We start from the raw sequence: 7,867 nt of genomic DNA, 5'->3' as shown, positions 1-7,867 counted from the left end.
AATTCTGCTGGCTATGGATTTCATTTCCAAAAGCAAAACATCTCATTTTACATAAAGCTTTAATTTTGTCCTTTAGTAAATTTTTTATTCTATCATAGATTTTGGATATCTGTTTTATTTGCTCTAATATAATTATATTTTGTTGTCAGTTTTTAAAGTATATTTCCTATTTGTGTTATTTTTGTTGTAGAAAACCTGTTTTGTATTAATTACATCATTTGCCTTTGTATGGCATTTTCATAATTTAAAAAATATTTTAATTTTTGACCATGGCCTTCAGCTATAAAATTTTATTTTCAGGCAATCCTAATTTTATCTTTTCTTCCTTCTTTTTCAGTATGTGTATGCATTTGATTCAGTTTATTTGCACTGCCTAGATCTCTGAGAATAATGTGTTAAACACCAAACTTCTATTTATTATCTCTATAGTCTTTCATGTAAAATAAACTCTTAACACTTTAATTAATCTTACAAGAAATGGCTTACTTTTTGCATTTGTTTCTTTTCTTATATATTAGGACATAAGTTATTCATGTTTTTGGCCTCAAAGCAATCAAATTCTCATCTGAGTTTCAGAACTCTTTAGTCAGAAGTCATTAAAGAAAAATTGGATACTAGTATATAGTATGGTCAACAGGCTAGCATTTTAAGATAACACTGGATTGGTGTACTACAAACAGTATAAACAGGAATCTTGCAAAGAAAGAAGGGAGAGAATATCCTTGTTGTCAGAATAACTTCTCATCACATTTACTATTATTAGAGAGTGTTGAGCATGATGGACTAATTTGTACTCTGCTTCCAGACTATACTTATAGAGCTATTCCATCTTTCTTTAACAAAACTTTTATGTTTATAGATTAAGTATGTTAAAATGTATTTAATTTGCTAAGTTTCAGATAAAATAGTAATGCATGCTAAAAATATGTATAATGAGATAGTTGATAAGATATAAAAGTCTTACTAAAGTCATTTAGACTAATAGTTATTAATAAATCTCTAGATATCTTGTAAATTCTCTCTTGGCTTAAGAAAGATTAATAAACTCAGACTTTAAAGGACTAGAAGGACAACCTAAGTAATTATCTTGTGAGACTTACTTCAATCCCAGGTAATGGTCTAGAAAATATAATAAGGTAATTGATCTTTTGAAAGAAAGAACTGATGAATTGAATGAAAAGTTGTCAGCACACGTTTCCGAGATACAGTTGCAAACTAATGTAATAAATCAATTTAAATAGAGTAATTGGTAAGGTTGACAAGGACAGTGTGCCATGTTTAATGTAACAAGGTTAAAATCAAAGTGTCCATGTTGTTCTGTTGCCTGCTTCTTTCAACAAACAGTGCATCATAAGTGTCATTCAAAATGGATTACTATGAATGAAATTATGAGAAAATTATCTTAATTACAGGAAATGCACTGTTTCCATCATAAGTTTCCTGTAACATATCTTTATTCTCTGGATATTTCTAATTATATGTCTTTCCTATTTTATCAGCTTTTTGGTAGTCTAAACTCCTGGCCTATGTATTTCATAATACTTTTAATAAAACTTCCTTTTACCATGTATTTTACAAAACACAAAGTATTATGCATTATCCCATTACAAGGCAGGCAGTTCTACTTTATTTCTTTCTGTCTATATACAGGACCAACAGCAAATCAGAATTTGCTAATACCAGAAAAATAGTTTTGGTAAACTGATGGGATGGGTAGGTTTTGGTTCACTCCACCTTTTACATTACATTAAAACATTTCTTTGTAAAACAACAAAAAACTAATTATAAATATTAAGCACTATGATTGTCCTAAAGTTGCCTACTGAGAGAAAAATATGAAGATGGTAGCACAATTAAAAGTACACTTTTTTCTTTCCAAATTTTAAACGTTACAATTATTATTTATTTCAGCTCAAACTTTCTTTTCAATCATTAGTATGCCAATATCCCCTAGTTCCCTAAATAGTTAGCTGTAAGCTTTTGGATAAAACTGATCATAAACCCTCCAGAGAAGAATACACTTAACTCTGCATTCACTCATTCATTCATTTAACAAACTTAAAAAAAAAAAATCTTCTGGGTCCCAAGCACAGTTTTTTGGGAATATAGCAGATAGGAACGTTGATAAAAACCTTTGCTGAAGTGGAGCTAACATTCTAGTTGGCAGAGATAGTCAATAAACTAACAACAACAACAAAAAAAACCCATAATATTTCAAACAGTAATATGACAGGAAACGAAGATAAAGTATGATAGATGATGTGGCTATTTTTATAAGAGTAATCCAGGGAGACAATGGCATTTGAGCAGACAGTGAATTAAGTGGGAAACAAGTTAGGCAGCAGCTTATTTCTGGCATAGAGAACAGCAATAACAAATTTACTGCTATGATAATTAATTTGTTATTAATAACAAAGAGCAAAGATATAAGTCTTGCTAAAGTATAGTGAGCTGAGAGTAAAAAATATGGTTGCAAATGACTTAGCAGAATAGCCTTCAGCAAGTTAATATATATAGACTTATAGTTAATTCTTTGTTTTGTTTTTTAAAATGAGAGCAAGAATTTGGATTTTGTTTTGATGTGATCAAAAAGTTTGCATGGTAATGATGGGTTTTGATTTATGGTCACAGAAGTTTGACTCTAATGCTACCAAAAATATGTGGAAAACAGACAGTAATAGAGAATGCTGATAACCATTTTGGATACTACTATCATAGTCCAGGTGAGATCATTTCGGATACATTAAGAAAAGAAGTTTTGCTTATGTACCAGATGTGGTGTGTAAAAGACGGATAAATATCAAAGTCAAAAATCACAACACAATTTTATTGGCATAATGTGGATTTAAGTGGCATTTACTGAGGAGGGTACCATTTGGACAAGAGATGGGGGGGGAAGTAATCAACAAATATTTATTTACATGAAGTTTGAAATTTTTTTAGTCCATCAATAGATAGTTTTGAGTAGACTTCTAAAGATAAATTTATATATAGATGCAGATATATAAATATAGATGTATATGGACATGAGGGAAGTAGTAAGCCCTGAAGATGAACAATTAAAGCCATATACATATAAAAGGCGTGAATGCACACTTTTTTATGGAATGCACCACTAAATCCTAGATAATTATGTGTACATTTTATGGGATATGATATTTTTAACATTCCTAACTAGAAAATAATTACATGTGCTATAATATGATATCTGTGTTCTATGAGCAATTCTGTGATATTCTCATGTAAATAGGCTAATATTTGTCAATATTTTATGACATGTCTGACTGTTTTACTAATAGCAGATTTTCAGGTAGTAGAAATCATGCTCTCCTGTCTCCTTGTGAACACAAAATCTAACTATATAAAGAACTCTTCCATTTATTACTGGTGCTGAAAGAATTCTTACTCCCTTGTCAATTTCCAGTGTCCCTGGAGGTAATTTAAACCACTAAAAGCTTCTGTAAACATTGGGCAGTGTTTCCACTGCACTTTCTCCACACTTGGCTCATCAACTTATTCCTCTTCTGTAGTTTCCATTACAAGTGCATGACTTCCTTGGAAATGCACTATAGACCTGTTAGATAGGGTATCAAATGCCTTACTTGTTTATTCAGATCTCCATCATAATAGTCATAGTTTATATTGTGTCTCTTATTTTTTTCCTTTTCATTTATTTTATTTTATTTTTTAACATCTTTATTGGAGTAGAACTGCTTTACACTGATGTGTTAATTTCTGCTTTATAACAAAGTGAATCAGCTGTACATATACATTGATCCCCATATCTCCTCCCTCCCACTCTCCTGATCTCACCCCTCGAGGAGGTCACAAAGCACCGAGCTGATCTCCCTGTGCTAGGCAGCTGCTTCCCACTAGCTATCTATTTTACGTTTGGTAGTGTATATATATCAATGCCACTCTCTCACTTCATCCCAGCTTGCCCTTCCCCATCCCTGTGTCCTCAAGTCCATTCTCTATGTCTACATCTTTTTTCCTGTCCTGCCCTTAGGTTCTTCAGAACTTTTTTTTTTTAAGTTTCCATATATATGTATTAGAATACAGTATTTATTTTTCTCTTTCTGACTTACTTCACACTGTATAACACTCTCTAGGTCCATCCAGCTCACTACAAATAACTTAATTTCGTTTCTTTTTATGGCTGAGTAATATTCCATTGTATATATGTGCCACATCTTTTTTATCCATTCATCTGTCAATGGACACTTAGGTTGCTTCCATGCCCTGGCTATTGTAAATAGAGCTGCAATGAACATTGTGGTACATGACTCTTTTTGAATTATGGTTTTCTAGGGGTATATGCCAGTTGGTGGGATTGCTGGGTCATATGGTAGTTCTGTTTTTAGATTTTTAAGGAACCTCCATACTGTTCTCCATTGTGTCTGTATCAATTTACATTCCCACCAACAGTGCAAGAGGGTTCCCTTTTCTCCACACGCTCGCCAGCATTTATTGTTTGTAGGTATTTTGATGATGGCCATTCTGACTGTCTGTGAGGGGATACCTCACTGTAGTTTTGATTTGCATTTCTCTAATGATTAGTGACATTGAGCATCCTTTCATGTGTTTGTTGGCAATCTGTATATCTCCTTTGGAGAAATGTCTATTTAGGTCTTCTGCCCATTTTTGGATTGGATTCTTTGTTTTTTTTATATTGAGTCACATGAGCTGCTTGTAAATTTTGGAGATTAATCCTTTGTCAGTTGCTTCATCTGCAAATATTTTCTCCCATTCTGAGAGTTGTCTTTTCATCTTGTTTATGGTTTCCTTTGCTGTGCAAAAGCTTTTAAGTTTCATTAGGTCCCATTTGTTTATTTTTGGTTTTATTTCCATTTCTCTAGGAGGTGGGCCAAAAAGGATCTGCTGTGATTTATGACATAGAGTGTTCTGCCTATGTTTTCTACTAAGAGTTTTATAGTGTCTGGCCTTACATTTATGTTTTAATGCATTTTGAGTTTATTTTTGTATATGGTGTTAGAGAGTGTTCTAATTTCATTCTTTTACATGTACCTGTCCAGTTTTCCCAGCACCACTTATTTAACAGGCTATCGTTTCTCCATTATAGATTCTTGCCTCCTTTGTTAAAAATAAGGTGACCATATGTGCGTGGATATATCTCTGGGTTTGCTGTCTTGTTCCATTGATATATATCTCTTTTTTAATGCCACTACAATACTGTCTTGATTACTGTAGCTTTGTAGTATAGTCTGAAGTCCAGGAGCCTGATACCTCCAGCTCCATTTTTCTTTCTCAAAATTCCTTTGGCTATTCGGAGCCTTTTGTGTTTCCATACAAACTGCAAAATTTTTTGTTCTACTTCTGTGAAAAATGCCAGTGGTAGTTTGATGGGGATTGCATTGAATCTGTAGATTGCTTTGAATAGTATACTCATTTTTCACAATGTTGATTCTTCTAGTCCAAGAACATGGTATATCTCTCCATCTCTTTGCATCATCTTTAATTTCTTTCATAGTGTCTTATAGTTTTCTGCATACAGGTCTTTTGTCTCCTTAGGTAGGTTAATTCCTAGGTATTTTATTCTTTTTGTTGCAATGGTAAATGGGAGTGTTTCCTTAATTTCTCTTTCAGATTTTTCATCATGAGTGTATAGGAATGCTAGAGATTTCTGTGCATTAATTTTTTTTCCTGCAACTTTACCAACTTTGATTAGCTCTAGTGGTTTTCTGGTGGCATCTTTAGGATTCTCTTATGTATAGTATCACATCATCTGAAACAGTGATGGCTTTACTTCTTCTTTTCAATTTTGGATTCCTTTTATTTCTTTTTCTTCTGTGATTGCTGTGGCTAAAACTTCCAAAGCTATGTTGAGTAATAGTGGTGAGAGTGGGCAACCTTGTCTTGTTCCTGATGTTAGTGGAAATGGTTTCAGTTTTTCACCATTGAGGATGATGTTGGCTGTGGGTTTGTCTTAAATGGCCTATATTATGTTGAGGCAAGTTCCCTCTATGCCTACTTTCTGCAAGGTTTTTATCATAAATGGGTGTTTAATTTTGTTGAAAACTTTTTCTGCATCTATTGAGATGATCATATGTGTTTTATCCTTCAATTTGTTAATATGGTTTATCACATTGATTGATTTGTGTATATTGAAGAATCCTTGCATTCCTGGGATAAACCCCACTTGATCATTGTGTATGATCCTTTTAATGTGCTGTTGGATTCTGTTTGCTAGTATTTTGTTGAGGATTTTTGCATCTATGTTCATCAGTGATATTGGCCTGTAGTTTTCTTTCTTTGTGACATCCTTGTCTGGTTTTGGTATCAGGGTGATGGTGTCCTCGTAGAATGAGTTTGGGAGTGTTCCTCCCTCTGCTATATTTTGGAAGAGTTTGAGAAGGATAGGTGTTAATTCTCTGAATGTTTGATAGAATTTGCCTTTGAAGCCATCTGGTCCTGGGCTTCTGTTGGAAGATTTTTTATCACAGTCTCAATTTCAGTGCTTGTGATTGGTCTGTTTATGTTTTCTATTTCTTCCTGATTCAGTCTTGGAAGGTTGTGCTTTTCTAAGAATTGTCCATTTCTTCCAGGTTGTCCATTTTATTGGCATAAAGTTGCTTGTAGTAACGTCTCATGATCCTTTGTATTTCTGCGGTGTCAGTTGTTACTTTTCCTTTTTCATTTCTACTTCTATTGATTTGAGTCTTCTCCCTTTTTTTCTTGATGAGTCTGGCTACTGGTTTATCAATTTTGTTTTTCTTCTCAAAGAACCAGCTTTCAGTTTTATTGATCTTTGCTATCCTTTCCTTCATTTCTTTTTCATTTATTTCTGATCTGATCTTCATGATATCTTTTCTTCTGCTAACTTTGACGTGTTATTTTTCTTCTTTCTCTAATTGCTTTAGGTGTAAGATTAGTTTGTTTTTTTGAGATGTTTCTTGCTTCTTGAGGTAGGATTGTATTGCTGTAAACTTCCCTCTTAGAACTGCTTTGCTGCATCCCATAGGTTTTGGGTCATCATGTTTTCATTGTCATTTGTTTCTAGGTATTTTTTGATTTCCTCTTCGATTTTTTCAATGATCTCTTGGTTATTAAGTAGTGTATTGTTTAGCCTCAATGTGTTTGTATTTTTTACATATTTTTTTTCCTGAAATTCACATCTAGTCTCATAGCATTGTGGTCGGAAAAGATACTTGATACAACTTCAATTTTCTTAAATTTACCAAGGCTTGATTTGTGACCCAAGATATGATCTATCCTGAGAATGCTTCATGAGCCCTTGAGAGGAAAGTGCATTCTGTTGTTTTGGATGGAATATCCTAAAAATATCAATTAAGTCCATTTTGCTTAATGTTTCATTTATAGCTTGTGGTTCCTTATTTATTTTCATTTTGGATGATCTGTCCATTGGTGAAAGTGGGTTGTTAAAGTCCCCTACTATGATTGTGTTACTGTTGATTTCCCCTTTTATGGCTGTTAGCATTTGCCTTATGTATTGAGGTACTTCTATGTTGGTGCATATATATTTATTATTATTATTATATCTTCTTGGTGGATTGATCCCTTGATCATTCTGTACTGTCCTTCTTTGTCCCTTGTAATAGTCTTTATTTTAAAGTCTGTTTTGTCTGATATGAGAATTGCTACTCCAGGTTTATTTTGATTTCCATTTGCATGGAATATCTTTTTCCATCCCCTCACTTTCAGTCTGTATGTGTCCTTAGGTCTGAAGTGGGTCGCTTGTAGACAACATATATACGGGTCTTGTTTTTATATCCATTCAGCCAGTCTATTTCTTTTTGTGGGAGCATTTAATCCACTTACATTCAAGGTAATTATTGATATGTATTTTCCTATTACCATTTTCTTAATTGTTTTGGTTTTGTTATTG

This window comes from Aethalodelphis obliquidens, unplaced genomic scaffold (assembly GCF_003676395.1).
Source record: "Aethalodelphis obliquidens isolate GAN/ISIS:26980383/991018 unplaced genomic scaffold, ASM367639v1 scaffold15, whole genome shotgun sequence".
Classification (NCBI taxonomy): domain Eukaryota; kingdom Metazoa; phylum Chordata; class Mammalia; order Artiodactyla; family Delphinidae; genus Aethalodelphis; species Aethalodelphis obliquidens.
The sequence above is the reverse complement of the archived record's forward strand: the minus strand, read 5'-3'. Positions refer to the sequence as shown.